This window comes from Monodelphis domestica, chromosome 1 (assembly GCF_027887165.1).
Source record: "Monodelphis domestica isolate mMonDom1 chromosome 1, mMonDom1.pri, whole genome shotgun sequence".
In the NCBI taxonomy this organism is placed as follows: domain Eukaryota; kingdom Metazoa; phylum Chordata; class Mammalia; order Didelphimorphia; family Didelphidae; genus Monodelphis; species Monodelphis domestica.
Window position 1 is genome coordinate 357,113,546 of NC_077227.1, and position 22,632 is coordinate 357,136,177.

The 22,632-nt window shown below is 34.7% G+C and overlaps 1 protein-coding gene across 3 annotated transcripts in view; it reads left to right on the forward strand.

Annotated features, from left to right (window-relative positions):
* SGCD (sarcoglycan delta) overlaps positions 1–22,632 on the forward strand; it is a 1,484,556-nt gene that overhangs the window by 144,776 nt on the left and 1,317,148 nt on the right. The window lies entirely within an intron of this gene.

Sequence of the window (22,632 nt, forward strand, 5' to 3'; positions counted from 1 at the left end):
CTAAAACAAAGACCAAATTTTTAGAAAAAAAATTTTTGTGGGGAACTTATACTAACACTATTTTAATCGCATGAGGGATATTCAGAGTTTTCATTTTGTTTCATCTTTTGCCTCAAATAGGACAATCTTGAAACCATCTGGGACAAGTGAGAAGCTGCCCTGTCTAACAGTGCTCAGTGATGGAGATTTCATTATCCACCTTAGTGACCTGTTTGAATGTTGAACAACCCTAACTGACAGGAGATTTTTCAGTATATCTGACCCACGTTCACTTTTCTCTGTTGTATCCTCAGTGGGCAGACAAAGAAGACAAAGCAGCTGACCACTTTTCTTTCTGAAATAAAATACTGCTTCATATCCTTGAAGACTGCTAGTATGTCATTTTTCAGTCTTTCCCAATTTGGCCTAAGTAAGCCCAATGAGAGGGAAAAAAAAATCTGGGAGCTGGAGTTCAAATGAACACAACCAGGCACTAGTAGCAGGAAAAACTGCTCATCTTCAGAGGTTTTTGGCACTGACCATTCTAGGTAACTTTTTCATCCCTTTGGGCCATCATGTCCCCTTTATGAGTTCCAACTCCAGCAAATACACAATATATTGCTCCATATTAAAAGAGAGCCGAGTTTTTGAAAGTCCATAAAGCTTTTAAATGTTCTTTTTTCCAAAAGCTTGCTGCAGGCACAGCTCACTCAATTAATGTCTTAAAAATAGCTGATGTCCGACTCCTGTAAGCTGCTTCAGGCTCATCTCCAGTCCCACAGCCAGTGTAGTATATTCCTCCGTAGAGGCTTTGAACTCCTTTTCAGAGAAGGAGGGCAACATTTATTTCAAAAGAAAGCATTAAAAATATTCATGATCCCAAGCCTCAGAGGAGGAGGTAGTGAGGAGAGCTGGAGAAGCCTAGTTTATATAAGACTGAATTTAACTTCGAATATGTTTTAGTGGAAATTTAGCAGAACGTGCTGAGAATGAAGTTGTTTTCTGATCTCTTAGGTAATTATTGTTTTTGATGTAGGCTATACATTGAATAATTATGTTGATTAATTATAATAAAAGAATGGTTTGAATGTAAAAGGATGGTTAAGGCAAAACTGTATTAAATGAATGTCATATTAATGTAGGGAAAGAATTAGTTCCACTCAACTAATATTTATCAGGCACATGGTATGTTTTACTTTCCTGCATAGAATTTCATAGTAAGAGACAACATGGTACAGTAGATAGAGAGCTATCAGAGCCGTGATGAACTGAGTTCAAGGTATACCTCTGACACATACTGGCATTGTGGCCCTGTGCCAATTATTTTATGACTTAATACCCTAGGAAACTCTCTAAGGCTCTTAGAGAAGAGACTGTCCTGTTCCTTCAACCAAGAATGTTGGTGAAATCACTGTCCTCAGTGCTGAATGCATAGAAACAAAAATGAAATAGCCCCTACCTTTAAAGAGTTTGTGTTCTATAGAGGAGAAATCACATGGGTTCTATTTCTTTCTTCCTAATAATTCACTTACAACCTAAGGCAAATATTGTTTCTAGGTCTCAGTTTTCTCATACTTAAGATGGTCTTGAAAGTTGTTTACAGTTCTTAGAAAATCCTGTGATTGGACCATCACATGAAGTTTACCTTATCATTAAAATTTCTAATTCACATGAAGCCCTATTTATTTAACATGGCATTAATTTTTTTACAGTCTGTCTCTTATCTGCCTTTCCAGTATTATTTTGTTACTTCCCTTGCCACATTTTCCATTTTTGTCAAACTGACTTGCTAAGTGTTCCATGTGCATGCCATTCCATCTCCCACCTATGTGCTTTTGCACAAATGGCCCCCTAGATTAGGAAGACATCCTCTCTTTATATCTACCCTGTAGAATTCCTACCTTGTTGTGAAGTGCAGATCAAATACCTCCTGTGTCTTGAAGTCTTTTCAGATACTTCTTGTTGTTAGCATTCTCTTTCTCATGAATTTATATTTCTGAGACTAATAGCTTAGGTATTTATTAATGTATGAACAATTGCATCTCCTAAGTAGAATATAAAAACCTTTTTTGTTGTTGTCTTATAACTGCCAGTATACAATAGTAGCTAGGCACAAAATACAATATTTATTGAATTGTATTGAATTCTGACATTACTTAGTAAGCATATAGACAATGAAAAGGAGTAGAGGGATTTATCTCTGGTGAGCCATTTCCCATGGTTAGCTTTTATTCTGTGATTGACATTTCCCTTCCATCATTTTGATGCCTCTTTTTGTGAAACTTGTGAATGAAAACTTTTTAATACTACTCAATATTATTCCTATATCTCTCTTTATTCTAAAACTAGATTTTATGCTCATGCCTTGTGTTTTTGGCATTTTGATTTCAATTTTTATTGAGTGACTTTCTGTGATTGGTCCTCAAATTCCAGTTCACCATAATATGAATGCATTATGGTAGATATGGCACTGAATTGAGAGATAAAGGTTATAGGTAAAATCTAGCTTTACTACCTAAGACTTCTTGAGTAAACCATTTCTCTGGGCCTTGGACTCCTTATCTATAAGATAAGACAGTTGGACTAGCTGATCTTTATGCACCTTTTGAAGCTCTAATTCCTATGATCTATGTAAAACACATACAATTATGTTATTTTAGATTCAGAAGGTACTTCAAGGATCATCTAATACAACAAAGTTAATGAATTAATTCCCTCATACCACATCCCTGACAGGTCATCTATCTCTATTTGAAGACCTCCAGTGATGGTAAACTTATTTTCTGTCAAAGGATCGCATTTTATTTTTGGATAGTTCCAGTTTTTGGATGCCTTTTCTTAAATTGTGAAGAAGTGGCCAACTACTGTGTTTGTCATGTAATATGTATTTATATCACTTCCTTAATTCTATGCTAACTAGATAGTGGTAAACATTGTTGGGGAATGGGAAGATCTGTGAAATTAAGAGTAAGAAACAGATTTTTCAGTTCTCTGGAGGATGTCTCCTTTCTCCAGGGACATTATCCAGAGTCATGTGCCCCATTGTTTTACATTTAACCTCATAATTTTTTTTCCTCCCTTACCTGCTGTCTTAGAATCAATATATGTATTGGCTCCAGGGCAGAAAAGGGGTAAAGATTAGGCATCTGAGGTTAAGTGAAAGACCATGATCACACAGAAATTATCTAAGTTCAAATTTGAACCCAGGACCTCCTATCTCTGGACCTGGTCTCAATCCAGCAAACCACTTCACTGACTCCTTATCCCATAACGGATAATTTTCCTTTTTTGCATAGAGCTTTTGGCAAGAAGCACCTTTTTCCTCTTATTCTACTGAAATTAGTACAGTTGGTTTTTAGCTATCTTATATTGAACATTGATATGATCAGTAAAAACATGATAGGACTTAATAATTGCTCCCACAGAGTCTTTAGTGAAAGCTTATATGAGCAGTGCTTGGCATGATCAGAAGCAGAATGGAACATCTCCAGGCAAGGACACAAGCACTTCAGGCAGTGATCTTAGTGATTAAATAGCTGGCACCCTTGGCTCTTACTCAGAAATCTTATCGTTTTATAGGTACCATTAAGAGCCACTGCTGTTGGAAGAGTCCTTTTATGAAAAAATTCAGAGTTATCATTGCTAATAGAATTTTAAGGGGTGGAGCATCAACTCCAAACATATCACAGTTCAGTTTCATCTCAGGTTACTGTTTAGCCTTATTGGAATAAATATTATTCTTAGATAAAACTTCTGATTATCCAATTCACATTAGGAATGACTGTATTGATTTCAGTAGTATAATAGATGGGATTGGGTGAGAGGGAGAAGAGAAATATTAAGAATTTATTAATACTTAAAAAAACCAAAACTTTTCCTACCCCACAAAAGGGATGTCTTAACATAAGCAAAAAAGCAACTGATCCATCTGACTTCAATTGTTTTCTACATTTGATTATCAGAACTGTATATTGTTGTTGCTATTGTAGTTTTTTAAACAAAGCAACACAAATAACATTTAAATTAGAATGGTAATTCACCAGATGATATACTCTATCCACCCTGATCACTTTGCAGAAGATCTTAATCTAACTCTTTTTATCTGATTTGAAATCATATACAATTTATTCTCTTTAAGATACAGTCATATTTCTCAGATCACTGTTCTACAAACCCAATTTTAAGTCAATCTAGACAGAATGAGAGGAACAGCTAATTTAAAATGAGTACTCATTTCTAAGATTTAAGACCAAATAAGCATTGTATAATTGTTACCATTTCAAGTAAAAGAACTCTAATAAAATGAGTAAATTTAGTACATTAAAAATAATACAGATTTTCTGTTATTTGGTGTGTTGATTCATATATTCATATTGGTGAGATTAGTGCTTTCCATTGGAATGTGTTTGTTTTTCCCCAGTCATAAATGGGAATCAAAGAGACCTCCATTCCAGTAGAGGTCAATGCTACTCCATAAGACATTGCAGTTAATAAGAGATGGTGACATCAAGAGTGCTGACTTACATTCATCACAGTTGATGAATTTGAACTGTCATTTTAGCTGGAACCTAATTTGAAAGAATTTAAACAATATTTATTTGAAAAAAACTTCATATTGAAAATACTCCCTCCTTGTTCCATGACATGTTTTAGTATTTTTAGGTTTAACCATTTAAAGCATTGTCCTTCCCAAAGAAATCACTTTTCAGAAAGTCTCTGAAATTGCCCCTTCATGATGCATGAGTGCAGCTTCCTTTCCTGGAATTTGCATTTGCTGGGCATTTCTAGTTTGTTTGATTTTTCTAATAATTGATGAATAGAACCACCCTCTTGGCCTCTGGCATCATGAGCAAATACAGAATACAGAATCTTGAATAATTCAAGCCTCAGTGAATGTTCTGGAGATCATGTTTTTCTAGAGATATGGCAATGTGGCAAAAAAGTACCAAAGGGTCCCCAACCTTATAGTGCCAAGAATTTTGACATGTCTAAATAATAAAATTATTTAGTGCCCATAAAAATTTGAATCTCCATGGATCATCTGGCAGATACAATTTGAAATTGTGCCTTTCTGAAACATTGTAAAGCATAGTGAAAATCGTGGGTAGAAGATTTGTTACAAATTCAAATGATCTTTTAAAACCACTTTTTGGAATGAGTGAAAGAATGAGAGAAAGGGGATTGTCTTAATTATAATGGCTGCAGATTACACAGCCCAAAGAGAATTAGGCAGTTGACTAGGAAAAAAAAACCAAGCATTATGACATTATAATTTAATGACTGATCATGTGTCTTAGGCTTTTCATGAGTTATAATACAGTAGAAATACTATATGAAGTAATATTTTTTATTTTTAATATGTTTCTTCTATCAATTAATGAGTCTCAGCTCTGAAACTTAGTATAAATTGACTGTTGATGATGATCTTCAATCATTTCAGTTGTGTCTGACTCTTCCTGACCCAATTTAGGTTTTTCTAGGCAAACATAATAGCAAAAGGGAGTGATTTTCCATTTCTTTCTCTAATTCATTTTAAAGATGTGGAAAGTGAGGCAAAAAGGGCTAAGTGACTTACCCAGGGTCAAATAGCTCGTAAATGTTTGACCCCAGAGTTAAACTCAGGTCTTCCTAATTCCAGATCCAGTGCTTTATCCTCTGTACAACATAGCTGCTTAGGATATTGCATTTAAGTTTTTTCTTTGGTTAATGATTTGGGAGGATTTCCTCAGTTTTGGTTCATATTGACTTATTGAAATAGAATGTTCATCTCTTTAAAAAGCAAAAGTATTCACCATAGTATAGGAGTATCTAATATCTTTATACTTTTTGAATGTTTATTATTATTATTTATATTTTACAACACTGACTCTATTAGGAACTTTATTTCTCCATTTAAAGTTTAAATTCTGAAAATGTAAAAAAAATAAACTCCATATTTTTCTCTTAGTTTCTTCAATTATGGTGCATGTGGAGATTAGTTTTCAGTTTACCAATCTGTGGTTCCTGTGGCATTCATAATCTTGTTTGGGAGAGAAGGCATTCAAAATTCTACTGTTCAATACTTAAGGAAAATTCTCTCAGACGTGTTTTGCATATACTTAATCAAGGAGTGTGATTACCATTTAAAAATTTTGTACAAAAATGTAATAATTTGTGTTTAAATCTTGTTTATTTCCAACTGGAACTAAATATGCAAACTAAATACATGAACAAACAAACCAATGAACTCTTGTGAAACTGTGGGGTTTTTAGCAGTGAACAAGAGAGTATGCTTATAAAACCAAAGGGAAATCTCAAAATATAATTTTTTTTATGTAGAACCCAACTTGTGACTTTGCTGCTGAAAATAACTGAATGTTGTTGATTTGGCTTTGCTTTCTTGCCCTATGGCAAACTTAAAGCAAAATAGTAGCTCACATTTATAAAGTCCCATATAATTTGTTAAATCCATTTTTTATAACAATAATTTGGGTGATAGGTAGCACAAATGTTATTATTAATCTTTGTTTCTTTTTCTCCCTCTATCCCTACACATAGACCATAATGCTATTGAACCTTATGTGACTTTCTTTTTGGTTCCCAAAGTATCAGCATATTATTAGATTTGGAAGCTGATGACCTAAATTTGAGTGCCACTTCCAGGGCAAAATTGAACAAGTCACTTAAACTCTCTGGTTTCAGTTCCCTTGTTTGCAAAGAGCTTTGTAATAATTTGACTAGATGATTCAGAAGATCTCTTCCAGATCTAGATCTATACACATAAATGATGAGGAAGGTAGGTTTTTGGATCCATGTTTTCTGACTCTAATCCTGGCCTTCTTTTTCTCTTTGCCATGTAGCTACTGACTGACTTGGAATTTAATTGTGTTTCTTCATCTTTGAAAATTTCAAAGCTCTGTCTTAGACCAACTGGTTTTAATTTTCTGAGAATAAGTCGATCAGTCCACTAACGAGTAATTATTAAACTCCTCACACCTGTACAAAGACAAAAGTGAAAGTTTTCCCCCTAAAGAACTTTAGATTGTATAAATTCTCCTTGACAACAAGCAAAGATTTTCCTATTTCTAAACTAAATTTCACTCCAGCTCATATGTCTTGAAAAGTCTCTCTTTACCTCATTTAACAGACAAATTTGAATAAATCCATGTAATTTCTGTGACATCTGATCTATATTACCTTTAAAAAGTTAATTTTGAAAATTTGGACATTAGGAAACATGTGTCCAACCAGGGGAGAGAGGAATGGTACTTTTAAGTAGAATACACTTTTATTGTGCTTATCAAAAATGACAGGCCATAATGAAAAATGGAACAGAGCTTCATCTACTTTTGCCACTGATGTGTTTAGTTTTAAGTGGGTCTATATAAATTGATATGTTATTAAAAATTTGAATTTCCCTAGGGAAATGGAAGGGCAAAACTGCTCTCATAATCATTAATCTCTTCTTGTCATAAGATGATTTCCAAAGGCATTTTCTAGTCCAGCCTTCATTTTTACTGCTTTTAATAGCCATTATTCCCATTTTATTCTCCATTTGTTAAAAATATATACACTTTACAAGAGCTACGTAGTTTCTTAGAACTTTAGGGTTATTGGAAGATCTATAAAAAGGAATGAGACATGAGTTTCAGACTTGGCTCTTAACTAATTCTGTGACTTTGTTCTAGTCATTCATCTTTTCTCTGCCTTAGTTTCCAACTCTATAAAATTAAAGGGCCTTCTGGCATTGAAATTCTCTGATTTCTCTGTATGTGGAATTCTCTGGCTCGTATAAACTCAACTGCAGTCGCATGCCCTACAAAAAGTTGTTTCACATGTCTTAAAAATATTCATATGATTTCTCCAAGATTTCAGCTTAATGAAAAACAGCACAATTTCTTGAACACTAAATAGTTTTAAGATTTAGCACCAAATCATTAAAATGTAGAATAGCTGGGAAGCTGCTCTTGTATGCTAGTTCTCTGGTGATACCATTGATCTTTGCGTTCTTCAAAGAGAAGATGAAGAAGAAGATGATAATGAGAGTGCATTTATATAGTAATTTATTATTTGCAAAGCACCTAAAGGTATAATTTCACTTTATAGATAAATCCTTTTAGAAAGGATTTATACATAATCTTATATTTTACATGTCTAAAATTTATATCTACTTGAAGGATATATATCTCAAGGGAGATGTGTATATCTATATACACATCTATATATAGAGAGTATATATGCACATGTATGCTCATACACATATATTAACCTAGAAATTGGGTTCTATTTCTATGTGTGTGTATGTATATACATAAATGTACATATGGACACATGTGTCTGCATATACATTTATGCACAAATGTATACATATATTAATATTTTTTAGGATTCCCTCACTGCTTTTAAAAAGACTAATCTTATATTTTAACCTTCAGAATAGTGCATGGGGTCTTAATGCCTATACCAACACAACACAAGTTCTGGTAGTTCCAATTAAATAAATTATTTAGGCACAGTTCAGACATTGTGTTGGGTCTGTTACCCAGAGACCAATGTATCTAAGTTTAAAGGGACTAATTGCCATCATTAGCTCTTTGGTGATGGATTTGCTAGTCTAAGTAACACTTAAAGACTTTCCCTCAAAATGTAAAAGTTTGATAATCTGAATTAGTGAATGAAATCCTTATATTATAGAAGTTGCCATTTATTGGAAAATTAACATACTGAATCATAAGCATAAGCTATAACCAGAGGCAATGAATTAAAGATATGAATTTGAGTAGGGGTTGAAGAATCCACTTTAAAGAGGTTGTGTTGATGTTAAGTCTGATCTTAGATTTATCAAACAGGGGTCAATTTTAGAAAAGGTGATGTTTCCTAGCTTATTTGCCATTTTAAATTTTGGTTGTGATAAGAAGACTAATGCCAATTTATTTGTAACAATTTCTTTCCAATTTATAAAATAAGGGACTGGACAAAATGATCTCCAAGACAATAAATATTTATGATGTGCTTACTATGTGCCAGGCACTGTGCTAAGCACTATGGATACAAATACAAACAAAAAATAGTACTTGCTCTCAAGGAGTTTACATACTCTAATATAGGAAGAAAACATACAAAATGGAGCCAAAAATTATAGGATTAGGGAGGGAAAGTTCCTATACTGACACTTTGTATCAGAGTCAAAGTATAAGCAGGAAGAATGATGATTGGCTAGTCTGGGTCCCTTCCCAAAATGAAGTCATGGGAAGTAGTTGACCAGTGGGAGATCATTATGGGCTTCATGGAGCAGTGATGTGCCAGAGTTAGAAGGCCACATGGAAAGGTAACTATTACAGGGTGAAGAGCTATTGAATTTAAAATGGTAGCTGAGGAATTCTGGAAAAGCCCTTTAAAACTCCTAATCTAGGATTAAAAATGTGTGTATGTGTTTGTATAGACACATATCTATATTATAAATATATTTAAATTATGTTATTTTTTATTTTCATAAGCTTATTATTCAATTTTATTTTTTATGTTCAGATCCAAATTTCTCCTTCCCTCCAGCTGTTGAGAAGACAAGAATTACAATATCAATTATACTTATTAATCATATGAAACATATTTACATACTAATAATGATCTGAAAGAAGAAAGAACGAAGGAATGAAAGAGAGGAAGAAAGAAAACAAAGAAAGAAAGAGAAAGAGAGAGGACAGGGGATGGAGAAAAAGACAGAAGGAAGGAAGGAAAGAAGGAAGGAAAGACAATATAAGTTTCTATCTGTAGTCTGAATCCATTAGTACTTTATCTGGAAGTTTTTAGCATTTTTCATCATGAGACCTTTGGAATTTTGATAGAGTGTTATATGGATATGAATTACTACATATTTCATAGTTGATAATATTTACAATATTGCAGTTAAGGTGTAGAATTTTCTCCAGGTTTTCCATATTACATGACTTTATAAAGGAATTCCCAGATTTTTTGGAAATTATCTTCAATATCTATAAGAATCATATGCCATAATTTATTCAGTCATTCCCTAATTGGTGGACTGCTTTCCAGTTTCCAATTCTTTGCTACCATAAAAATAGATGCAATAAATAATTTGCATGTATGATTATTTTTCCTTCTTTTTTGATGTCTTTGGAGTATAGACCTGCACAGTTTCATAACACTTTGGACATTCCAAATTTTTCTCAAGAATGGTTGCACTAGTTAACAGACCCATTAAAAGTACATTAGTGAACCTTTTTTCTGCCTGTTTTTATCCTTTGACCATTTATCAGTTGCGGAATGGCTCCTATTTTTAAAAAAATTGACTCAGTTCTCTATACTTATGAGGAATGGACCTTTATAAGAGAAACTTCTTATAATTTTCCCTCACATTACTGCTTTTTTTCTGATTTTTGGCTATATTAATGTTGCTGGAGCAATTTTTTTTCAACTTTATGTAATCAAAATTATCCACTTACCTCCCATGATCTTCTCTCTTTCTTGTTTAGTAAAAACAAAACAAAACAACAACAACAAAAAAAACCCCTCTTATTCTATACACAGATATATCAGGTAATTTTCCTTGTTTTTACAGTTTGCTTTTGATACCACCCTTTATGTTTAAAACATCTACTCATTTTGAACTTATCATGATATATAGTATAAGATATTGGTCTATATCTAGTTTCTTCCAAATTGCTTTCTAATTTTCCTAGCAGTTTTTGTCAAGTATGTTCTTATTTCACTAGCTAGTATCTTTGGGTTTATCAAATACTAGGCTCATCTGCTCCTCTATTTTGTGTCTTTTCCTTTCCATCAACATCTCCATTTTTTTATCCAGTACCAATTTACTTTGATAACTATTGTTTTGCATTATAATTTGGAATCTACTACTGCAAGACCTCTTTCGTTCACATTTAAAAAAATTGGTTTCCTTAATAACCTTGACCTGTTTTTTCTAGGTAGGTTTTATTATTGGTCTTTTTAGCTATATAAAGGAATTTTTTGATGATTTGATTAGTATGGTTTTGAAAATACATAAATCAATTTAGGTAGTATTGCCATTTTTATTGTAATGGTTTGACCTACCCATGTGCACTTAATATCCATTCACTTCCTTAGATTTGTCTTTCTTTATGTGTATATATATATAAGATGCTTTATAATTGTGATCACATTATTCTTGAGTGTGTCTTGGACTTCTAATTTTTTCTTATGTTTTAATTTTTAAAGAATTCTCTTCCTAGGTTTTACTAGTGTTGATATGATTTTTGTTCTTTTTGTTATTGATATGGTTGATTATATTTTTCTTAATGTTTGCCCTGAACATTTGGTATAAATTAATCTCCTTAATTTATTTCTTGTTTTTTTAATGATTATATTTTTCTAGATCTGAGAGGGCTAAATTGAGGCTAACATTATTTTACTCTTTCCTCCTGCAATTAATTTAACTGTTACTTCAAGAATTTGATTTGTATGTCCTTTGATGCATGTATGTCCAGGATTGATATTTATTCATTTTTCCCGGTATCTTTTAGCAAACGTAGTTCCCCTGATTATATTTTTAATTAGGTTCATTTTTGCTTTTGCTTTTTTCTGACATTATAACTGCTACCTTTGCCTTTTTTTTTTTACTTCAGCAGACACATAATAGATTCTGTTTCAATCCCTTATTTCAGCTCTCTGCACCTTTCTGTTTCAAGTCTGTCTTTTGTAAACAACATACTGTTAGATTCCAGTTTCTTGTCCAGTCTGCTATCCTTTTCTATTTTATGCATGTTTATCCTATTCATAGTCACAAGTATTATGGCTAACTGTATATACTATGCATCCTATTCTTTAATATTTATCTTTCTCTTTCTAATGTCCTCTCCACAAAAGTCTATTTTACTTCTTACCACTGCCTCTTTTAATTGACCATCCCTCAATCATTGCCCCCTTTTTATTGGCTCACTCCCCTCTGATTTCCCTGTTGGGTGAGATGAATTTGTTTCTACATGGGTGTGTGATGGAGTGTGTATCTGTAAAATTTTTCATCTACTATTTTTATTTGACTTTTAAAATTATTTTCCCTCTTTCTTTAGCTCTTATAGGAATTTTTATTGGGAATGAATCTGCCTTTTATTTTTCTTTGAGATTTTTCTTTTAGAAGTTTTCTAGTTATCATTGTCTTCTGAGTTGGTGTCTTGAATTTTCTTGTAAGCACAGTAGCAGAATGATCAGGTTCTTTGTTATTGTTGTTTAATCATTTTCCAGCCTACTTTTTGACTTTGGATTCTTTATTAGCATTAAGTTTCACTCACCTCTAGGGTAGGGCCTTCAGTTTCTATATTTCATGTACTTCTGCTGGTTTCACAGCTTAGTGGGTGCCTACAAATTTTCAGTGCTTCCAACATAATATAATCCTAGAAGAGGTCTGCTCTCTGGCCCTTACACAGTTAGAGTCCTTCTCCCTCATGACAGTGATGGCTTGAATTTTCTCTTTGGAACTGTGTGTGATCCTGAACTCAGTGATGGGTGATAGAGCTACTAAATGGCACATGTTCTTGCATCATCGCAAGCACAAGGAGCTCCTGAAATATCTTTCTAATCAAGTGTTGTGTCCCTTTATTCTCCCTGGGCATAGATGATCCCATCACCCCTGCTGCATTACTACTGCTACCTGCTACCCCCAACTCCCATAGGCAGATCTGCTTAATCCACACATTATTCCCAGCTAACTTCTCCTCTAGTGTCTGTAGACTTTTCTTTCTAACCTAATTTGTCCTTGACTGATTAATGACTCATTACAATTTTTGTTAGTATTTCAAATCAGAATTTGGTGTAATATGCTTTTTTAAAGTTATGAAGAGAGTCGTTATCAAGAACTCAGTAAAATACTTACTTTTCCCTATCATCTTCCAATATAGTTTTATTATATTTTGGTTCGTTCTTTTTCTCTCCTTTCATATATGTTTACCCTACCACTGTCCCCAAGCAGATTTTCATAAAAAAATTTTTCCCCAAATCTTTTTACTCAATTCAAGGTTATAAATACAGTACTCAAAGTTTCTTTTTTAATGTTCCAGAATTGGCAACCCAAGGAATAATCATTAAATGTGTTGCTAACTTGATTATTGGGAGCTTTGTACAAAGAGACTGATGTCTTTGTTACCAGTGAATATGCTTCCTTCTACTTTTCTTGTCATTTCCCTTTCTTAATTGTGACCCAGAAATAAGATGCTTGGAAAATCCATTGTCATAAAAACAATCAGAAAATGTAGTCTTTTATCATAACCCTTCCAGTTTCCCTTTGTAAGAAATCAAATGAAAACATTTCATATAGCTTTAAGTAGTTTGTTCTGAAAAGAAAAATCTAGGTTGTCTGAAGGTGAGGGAACCTTTTTTTCAGCATTCATTCAGAATTCATTTCAGGATAACTGGACATGTCATTATTAACCAAAAGCAAGATGTTGCACAGAGTGATCACTGGAAGGTGTGACAGAGGCTGGCACTAAAGAAAAAGTGCCAGACTGCAAAGTGTGTGAAACGGATCACCTCAATGGGGAGGGGCCCCAAAGGATTAGAATCTTGGGGAGAAGACTCTGGCTGGTAGAGGAGTTTGTCTCTCAGTCGGAAGAAGCTGAAGAGAGAAGGCTGAAAAAGACTTTCTCCTGAGTGTTACCTACTTTTCCTGCTGGTGACTGGAAATATTTCCCCCAATACTTCCCAATTGAAAATACTATTGAAGAGGAAACCTGAGAAAGACATTTTAAATCTCTATCTGACTTTACTTCAGTTCCTATTGCCCTGAGTCTGAACTGTGGCCAAGGGGCCAAACCCAGGGTGAGTGACTCAGGTTGCCAAAGCCTGAGTTCCCCCCAAATTTGAGGAGGGAGGAAAAGGATTTTAAATAGAGACAGGGACCCCCTTTTTCTACCTTCCTTTCCCATTCTTTCCCTTCCAGGTTTTCCTTTGTATAATCCTGATTGAGTTAAATTGACAATAAATAGTTATCTTTCCCCAAGCTGTGAATCAAGTGTGAGTGAACAGATAAAGGGGAGACCCTTTGGTCTCGAGTAGTGGAGGGGAGGACAAGAGGGACAAGAAAGAATCTGGGAGAGTAACCTTAGCTAAGGAGGGAAGGCAGAAGAAGGGAAAATCTTCACACCCACCTCTTCTCTCTCTCAGCCAACCCTAAACATCAGCTGTCTCCTCTGAACTCCACTTTGAGAAGGGGGGGTAGGGGGCCTGGTAGGGTGGGGGCTGGGGAGTGGGGGGTGGGGGTGGTCTACACTCTTATCCTCTCTTTTGCACTCTTTCTTGATACTGGAAGACCAAACCCCTCAAATACAACTAAATTTAACCCCTCAGTTACAAAGGAAACTGTCATTCTTAAAGTTTATCAGGAAACTGTTTTGTAAAGGTCCTTTGGTACTGAAGGATGGTGACATGATAGATTATGAATGCTAGACAATTTTATTTTAAGTGGAACAGCTTTTAAAACCTGAAAAGGAATAATGCAAAAATTCTGCTGCTAAGTTAGAATAATTTACACAGTGGTGGGAGACCTCAGTGCATTTTGAAGTCTCTCGATTTAGTTTCAAATCCCAAATTTTCTGTGAACTAGTTGCTTAAACTCTGTATCTCTTTATTGGAAGTGGGTTGTACTATAAAATCATATAGGTTGTATTATAATTTTCTATGAGACCTCTCCTGTATCTAAATTTTTTTGATTCTATGGTAGTCATATTAAAACCAAGAAACCAAGCTCCCCTAGTTATCGAATATTAGAAAATATCAAATTTATCTCCCATCACTTTAGCCTTTTAGTGATTGATGGAAAACAAAATACCACAACACAAAAGCTAAACTTCATGCTCTTGAGATTTATAGAGACAACACATCACCCATCAAATAACAAGCTTGATTTTGTCAGACTTTTTTTCTAGATAAATGTTGTCCAGGTCTCTATAGGTTATGATTTCTCTGAACAGAGAGGCATGTTTAACATTCTCTTATCATTAAATGAACATGTCTCAGTGGACACTACCTGACATATACTCTCTTTACCAGTGCCCTGTACTGTTCCCAGTGTTACTTTATGATTTTCTTAATAACTATGTCCATAATTCCACATACCCTTAGATTTGACTCCTAGCTTATAGGACCTACCAATTTAAAGTTATAAAGACCTGGATTCAAGTAGTTTCTGAAATATATTGGCTAGGTGGTCCATGGAAAATCACTTCATTCTCTTGTATTCTAGGGAATTTGCTGATATAAATCACAGAGAATTTTTTGCATTGGAAGCAGTTTCTTCATTTAGGAATTCTCTTTGTCAAGGAAATCACACACCTAGTCCCTATGTATAATATCTAGGAGACAGTGTGCTGTAGTAGAAATAGTTATGGATTTGTCATCTGAAGACTTAGGTTTGAATCCTGGCTTTGGTGCTTATGATTTGTGTGGTAACCTCTCTGGGCCTCAGTTTTCTTAATTGATAGAGGTATATTAAAAGGTATCCCTGCTATTTTCCAACCATAGTTAATTATTGGTGACTCTATGCAAAAGTCACTTCTTGGTTTCTCAGTTTCCTCATATGTTAAATGAAGGCATTAGATTAAATAAGTTACATGGAATCTTCCTCTTGGGCATTCTGTTTATCTTTTTAAATTAGGTCATGAATATTTACCACTTGGGTTTGTTTTTACTTCAAGAGTCTGTTAAGTATTCTTATTCATCTAAAACCTAGGACTGCATCCCAGAAGGAGAAGAGACCTAAAAAGTAATTTCTTCTTGCCTCTTAACTCACCAATATGAATATCTGTTAAAAGATATTGACATAATCACAGATATATTCTCTGGCTGAATCTTTGTATTCTCTTTATCTAATACTTCTATTCCATGATACTACATTTTCCTTTTCAAAAATATTCCCAGGCATTCAAAACTATTCTCAGATGCTTGAATCACTTCTTCAAGATGGCATTGGAATCCAGGATACATAAGTTCTTGCCATCCACTTATGTAGACTGGGTGCCCTTGACTCCACTGATCTTTACTCTTCATATACTCATAAATCAAGATCTAAGAAGGTTTTTAGGGTTGGCAAGGGAATCCCTTAGGGAATCCCTTATAATATAGATATAAACCTCCCAGAACATTCAGACTGGGTTTTTGTTGTTGTTGTTGTTGTTGTTGTTGTTGTTTTGAGCATTGATGGCATCATGGGCATTAATTACCAAGAGGATAATGTGAACCTCTATATATTACTTTGTGTACTATTCAACTTGAATGCATTATCACTTCCCATCATAAGTTCATCATTGCTTTGATAAAGTAGTATTGCTTTGTGGTCAGAGACATTTGTTATTCTTTAGACTTTTCCTTGGTGGACTTTTCTTTTAAAATTAAATTTAAAAAAGGATGTTATTTTCATTTAACTTTGGGAAGAGTAGTATTACTAGTGTGCTATAATTCAGGGGGAAATAATTCCTATTAAACCATTAATATTTTGCACTTAGAATGTATTTGTTTGGGTATTTTTCCTTCTTAAAGCATGTTGACATGTTTTTCCTTCCATACTTTGCATTCCCTTTTGGCTATGATAGTTTCCTGCCCTTCTGACTTTTCCTGGACCAACCTGAATATCTGGTAGTGTTTTGTCATATTTTGTACTAAGCTTTCCCTCTCTTTAACCCCATCCTTGGTGAACAGACACTAATATGAAGCAAACTTATTAATTACTAGAAGGGTAGAATCAAGATCTTTCTCCCCCTTTCTTTTTTCTTAAACAGGAATGTTTATCTTGAGAGAAAGCTGAGACTTGGGACTTCTGGAAAAGTTCTTAGCTCATTAAAAAAAACAACCTTGTTAAATTTATAGAAAGAGAAGAAAGGTTATTAAGTCCATGGAATGGAAAATATGGCATGACCTTTGTGGCAAATGTTTTGCAATCTTTCATTGCTTTTTTTCTCATAATAACTCAGCAAAAGTATGTTGCTATAGCCCTCATACCAGGAAGGTGGACAATGAAAAAACATGGAAATGTAATGATGTAATGATTTACTCAAGGTCACATGGTGAATTAATGATTGAACTAGGTCAAGATTTTATTGCTTCTAAATATCTAGATGCCATGCTCCTTCTTATTACGGTCACTAACATCCTCATTGATTAAAAGACTAATTTGACCATAGTCTATTCTAATAGATAATATGTCCTGAACCAGAGAAACAACACTTTTTGTGTCCACTTCTCTTGTCAGGCCCTATCTAGAGTGTTACATTCAGTTTGAGGCACTATATTTTAGATTTGATAAGCTGGAGGAATCTGGAGAAAAATAATTATGTCTGTGAGGCAATTAATAACTTCCTCATCCAAAGATTGGGTAAAGAGGTTATTTAAATTGAGAGAAATGATGCTTCGGAGGCAGATAATAACCATCACATACTGAGAATTTTGTTTTGAGGAAGAGGAATTAGCCTTGATTTTCTTAGCTCCAAATGGGGCAGGTGTAGAGTCAATAGAAGGTAGTTACACTGATGGCAAATTTTTATTTCAATCCTAGAAGAAGACATCCCCTAAATTAGAAGAATCTGATAGTGGAATGGGCTTCAGCAGTCTGGAAAATAGCACCCAAATAAGCATTTGTGAGGGACTTGTGGAAAGGATTCCTGTTCAGGAAACATTGAAATAGATGACCCTTTAGACCCCTTCCAATTCAGAGTAATTTATATTTGCATAATGCTTTCCTATTTACAAAATAATTTCCTCACAACTCTGTGGGTTGATAAAAAACATAATTATCCCCATTCTACAGATGATTAAAGTGAAGCTCAGAGAGGCAAAATAATTTAACCACTACCCCCATCCCCCCCATCTGAGCTAAGTTGGGATTAGATGCCTCAGTGATTTCATAATCGTAGGAGGAGGTTCTGGGGCATGCACCTTATTCCAAATATTTCTTTTGCAGGAAAACCAGAAACTCAAATTGTGATGCCTGGGAATGGTCTGGTGAGCTCCATTTCCCTCTAATTTCCATTTCACAGAAATGGAGTTATCATGATGAATGATTTTAATACAACCCCCTCCTCCCCAAATGTGTAATCTTTCCACCCGCACTTAACCTTCAACTAGAGAAAGGGCTAGAACAATATTTCACTGTGGTGACTAGGGTGGTGATGAGGCTGGAGGCTTTTAGGCACAGCTCCAAGCGGCTTTTCACATTTCCTACAACCTTCCTGGAGGTGGAGGCTAGGGGTCCCCATGAAGCTAATCCATCATCCAGCATCCCATTTTTCATGCAGAGTCAGTGTTCCCCAAGGAACAGGAAAGGCTCCTCTCTGAATTATTGTCTCTTCAGGGAACTGCTGTCTCTCTTTTATCTTTGACATTCCTATATGCCTCTAGGCTCTGCTTTCCTGGCCTGCTGCCCAAGTGTTTAGGCCTGGATGGGTTCCTTACTCCTGCTTCACCCAGGAGCCCAAGAAGAATAGAACTTTTAATTCTTCTCTTTTGGAAATTTGACAGCGCAGGCTTGGCAACTTTCAATTAATGAGAGTTTCTGTATTCAAATAAAATGCTTGTCTCATCCTTGATATTAATTGTGTATAGAATTCAATTCAACTCAATGAGCAAATAGTCCTACTGTGTGCCATAAGCAGTTTTAAGCACTCCAAGTGCAAAGAAAAAAGCAAATTGTATCTACTCTTAATAAGCTTATGTTTTGTTAAGGGAACACCAGAGGTGTTGAACTTTAATAGTTGGGTTCCAAGAGCCCACAAAACTCCCTGCAATGCAGCAAACCAGATCAAAATGTGATGGAACAATGATTAACAAAATAAAGAAAACATGACTTAGATAATGTGTTTTGTAAAACTTTCCTTCATTCTTAAAACTGATACTAAGTATTTATTCCATGGCAGAAGAATGGTAAGGACAGGCTAATTGGAGTCAAATGATTTGCCCAGGGTCATACAATTAGGAAGTATCTGAGGCCAGATTTTAACCCCTGACCTCCCATGTCCAGGCCATCCCCACTTAGTTACCTGGTGGTCCCTGATCATTTACATTTTTAAAATTTTTTAAGTCAAGATGAGCCATAGGGATCTGTTTTGAGTTTCATATTGCTGACATACATAGATATAAGCATATCATATGCTTATATTTGTATTGTGTAATTAGAATCTGGTACCCTAAAAACTACAATTCCTAGCACCCCACTCTCCTCATGTTACAGGCCAACATAGGGAGGACATAAATTAGGTGTAGTCCCACCTCATGCTCTCTTGTCTTCCTGTTGGAGTTTGGTAGAGCAGAGTTTTTATTTTTATTTATTTATTTATTTTCCTGTTTTGATTGCTTTGTGTTCAAACTATTTACATTTTAAAATATTTTATTTTATTAATTTTAATTGTAAATTTTTACTTAATTAATTTAGAATTTTTTTCCATGGTTACATGATTCATGTTCTTTCCTTCCCCTCCTCCCCCAGCCAACAAGCAATTCCACTGGGTTTTACTTGTAATCAAAACCTATTTCCATGGTGATGCTTGTACTAGGGTGATTGTTTAGAGTCCCCAATCATATCCCCCATCAAACCATGTGACCAAAATGTTGTTTTTCTTCTGTGTTTCTGCTCCCACAGTTCTTCCTCTGAATGTGGATAGTGTTCTTTCTCATAAGTCCCTCAGAAATGTCCTGAATCAATGCATTACTGTTAGTAGAGAAGTCTATTACATTCAAATGTACCGCAGTGTCTCAGTCTCTGTGTACAATGTTCTCCTGGTTCTGCTCCTTTCGCTCTGCATCACTTCCTGGAGGTTGTTCCAGTCTCCATGGAATTCCTCCACTTTATTATTCCTTTTAGCACAATAGTATTCCATCACCAACATATACCACAATTTGTTCAGCCATTCCCCAATCGAAGGGCATCCCCTCATTTTCCAGTTTTTTGCCACCACAAAGAGTGGAATGGGCTTTGTAAACAGGCAAGGAGAACTTAGTCATGTGGTTTTAATTTTGTTAAATAATTAGGGTTTTTTTTACTTCTTTTTCCTTTTTATTACTTCTACTTCAAGTAATCATGAATAAACTTTATAAAATTAATATATGAATTTGCTAGATATTAATTAAAAACCTATAGTATATATATCAATGTTATCAAACTCAAAACATTATATAGATACTATATATAAGTATGTGAATATGGTTGTGTGTATGGTAGGTTTATCTATGTGTGTATGAACATATGGACATATACATATAACCTGTGTAACTATCGATCTATTGATCTATCAATCTTACTATCTGTCTATAATTTTGGAGAGGGAGAAGGCCATTAAAACTAAAGAAATCAGGAAAAGACCTCTTATGGAAGTGGCACTTGAGTGAATTCTGAAAACGGTTGATGAAAAAGAGCATTCTAGGGATGAGGGACAGCTTATGCAATGATACAGAGATCAGAGATGGAATTGTGTGTCCTGAAACCAAGATGACCTGATCAGCTGGAACTCTGATCACAGAAGCCTCACCTGTGACTCCCCAAAGAAAATAGGTATTCAGGCATATAAAGAATCTCAAAAATTGCCTTTTACAAATGAAACAGGCCCTGAGAAGTGTGGTTCAAATATACACTGGTAGAATCAGAGACGCAATTCACACCAAGATCCAGAGACTCCAATCCAATCCAATCCAATACACTGTTTCACCCAACTCCTCCCCTCCCCTTCTGAATTTTTAATGTCAAGAAAAGTCATTGTGACATAGCAAAGGAAGTATTGGTTTGAAGTTGAAAGACCCAGATTTGAGACCTGGCCTTGCCACTTTCTAATTATGTGACTTGGGCAAATTCCTTTGTTTCTCTGGTGTAGATTTTTCTCATTCTTGAAAAGAGGGATAATTAACTCTATCCCTTGCCTTGAGTAGTTGTACAAAAAGTACCTCAAAAGATGCAAAGCACTGATAGAAATGTGAGCTATTATTGTTACAGGCAGGACATTTAATTATACTGTGGCATCTCTTATGATCAGATAAGCTGGGTAGTATTAATATTTCATTGCAATCTATAGCCTTGGGAGAAACCATTTATTGATTACACAGCTCTTATATCAATTGTGAAGTTATGTCGTAGAAATCAATCACTTACAAATATAAATAAATCAGTGTGTTCCTTTGACCTTTGAGTTAAAAAAGATTTTTAGCATTGGACATAACTTCATTATGAAGGAAGAACTCATCTGCATATAGGAAACATTTCAATGTTTCATTTGGAAACATTTAAATAAAAGACTTGGTTTGTGTGATTGGCACATAATAGGCACTTAATAAATGTTTATTGAATTATTGAACTGATTTCTAGAGTGTCTGCTTGCAGACTTTGTCTTTAGGCTGAGTTTTCTACAATGATCATGTGAATAGTATCTAAATCAACCAGACACAGTAGTCTTGCAAATAGTCTTCAACAGCAGTGAAGGTCATCAAAAATCAACAGAGAATGTTGGCTGTCTCCTGCCTGCAGGATTCTCACTTCTGCCTCTTAAAATCCAAAACTTAATTCAAGGTTCAGTTCAGGCATTACCTCCTATTGGAAGCCTTTCCTGATTCCTGTAATCAATGCTTTTTCTTCCCTCTCAAATTATCTTATATTTACTCATGTAGTAGAATGTGAACTATCTGAGGACATAGCCCATTTTTCATTCTTGTCTTTGTATACATTATGACTAGCACAGTGCTTGCACAGAGTAAAACACTTCATAAATAGAATTGAAATGATTCCAGAAAATCAATGTACTTTATTTATGAGTTTATATGTTAATAGCATTTTAAAGTTGATAAGGTAATTTATAAACATATTCTTTTTCTCAAATCTTATTCTATGAATGTATTATCATTCCCATTTAATGAATTAGAAACCATGACTCAGAGTAGTGACTTGCCCACAGACACTTGGTTAATTACAATCAGATGTGAGAAAATTAAATATGTTTTCTAGCTCTGAGTGCAATAATCTTTCTAAGTCACTCATGCCTAATTTTGCTGCTGCCTATAACATACAAAATGAAAATACTAAGAAATTATCCTTCCTAAAATACAAAACCACATCCCCTCAACAGAAGTTTAAAATGTATGGAAAATAAAGAATCTATTGTTTTTTTTTTTAAATTTATTGGGGGCAGCTGGGTAGCTCAGTGGATTGAGAACCATATCTAGAGAAGGGAGGTCCTAAGTTCAAATCTGGCCTTAGCCACTTCCTAGCTGTGTGACCCTGGGCAAGTCACTTGACCCCCATTGCCTAGCCCTTACCACTCTTCTTCCTTGGAGCCAATATACAGTGTTGACTCCAAGATGGAAGGTAAGGGTTTAAAAAAAAATATTGCTTGACTAGGACTATCATGGATTAGATAGGCAGCTTGGTATAACAGAGAGAATTTTGTATTTGGTATCAGAAAAATCTTCAAAATGGGATAATGATTACTTGACATTTGTTTTTATTGTTCAGCTGTTTCATTTGTTTTTGACTCTTTGTGACCCCTTTTTGGGGTTAACTTGGCAATGATATGGGCAGTTCGTCATTTCCTTATCCAGCTCATTTTACAGATGAGAAAGCTGAGGCACATAGATTTAAATGACTTAACCATGGTCACAAAGCTAGTGAATTCCTGAGGTCATCTTTGAACTCAGGAAGATGATTCTTCCTGACTTCAG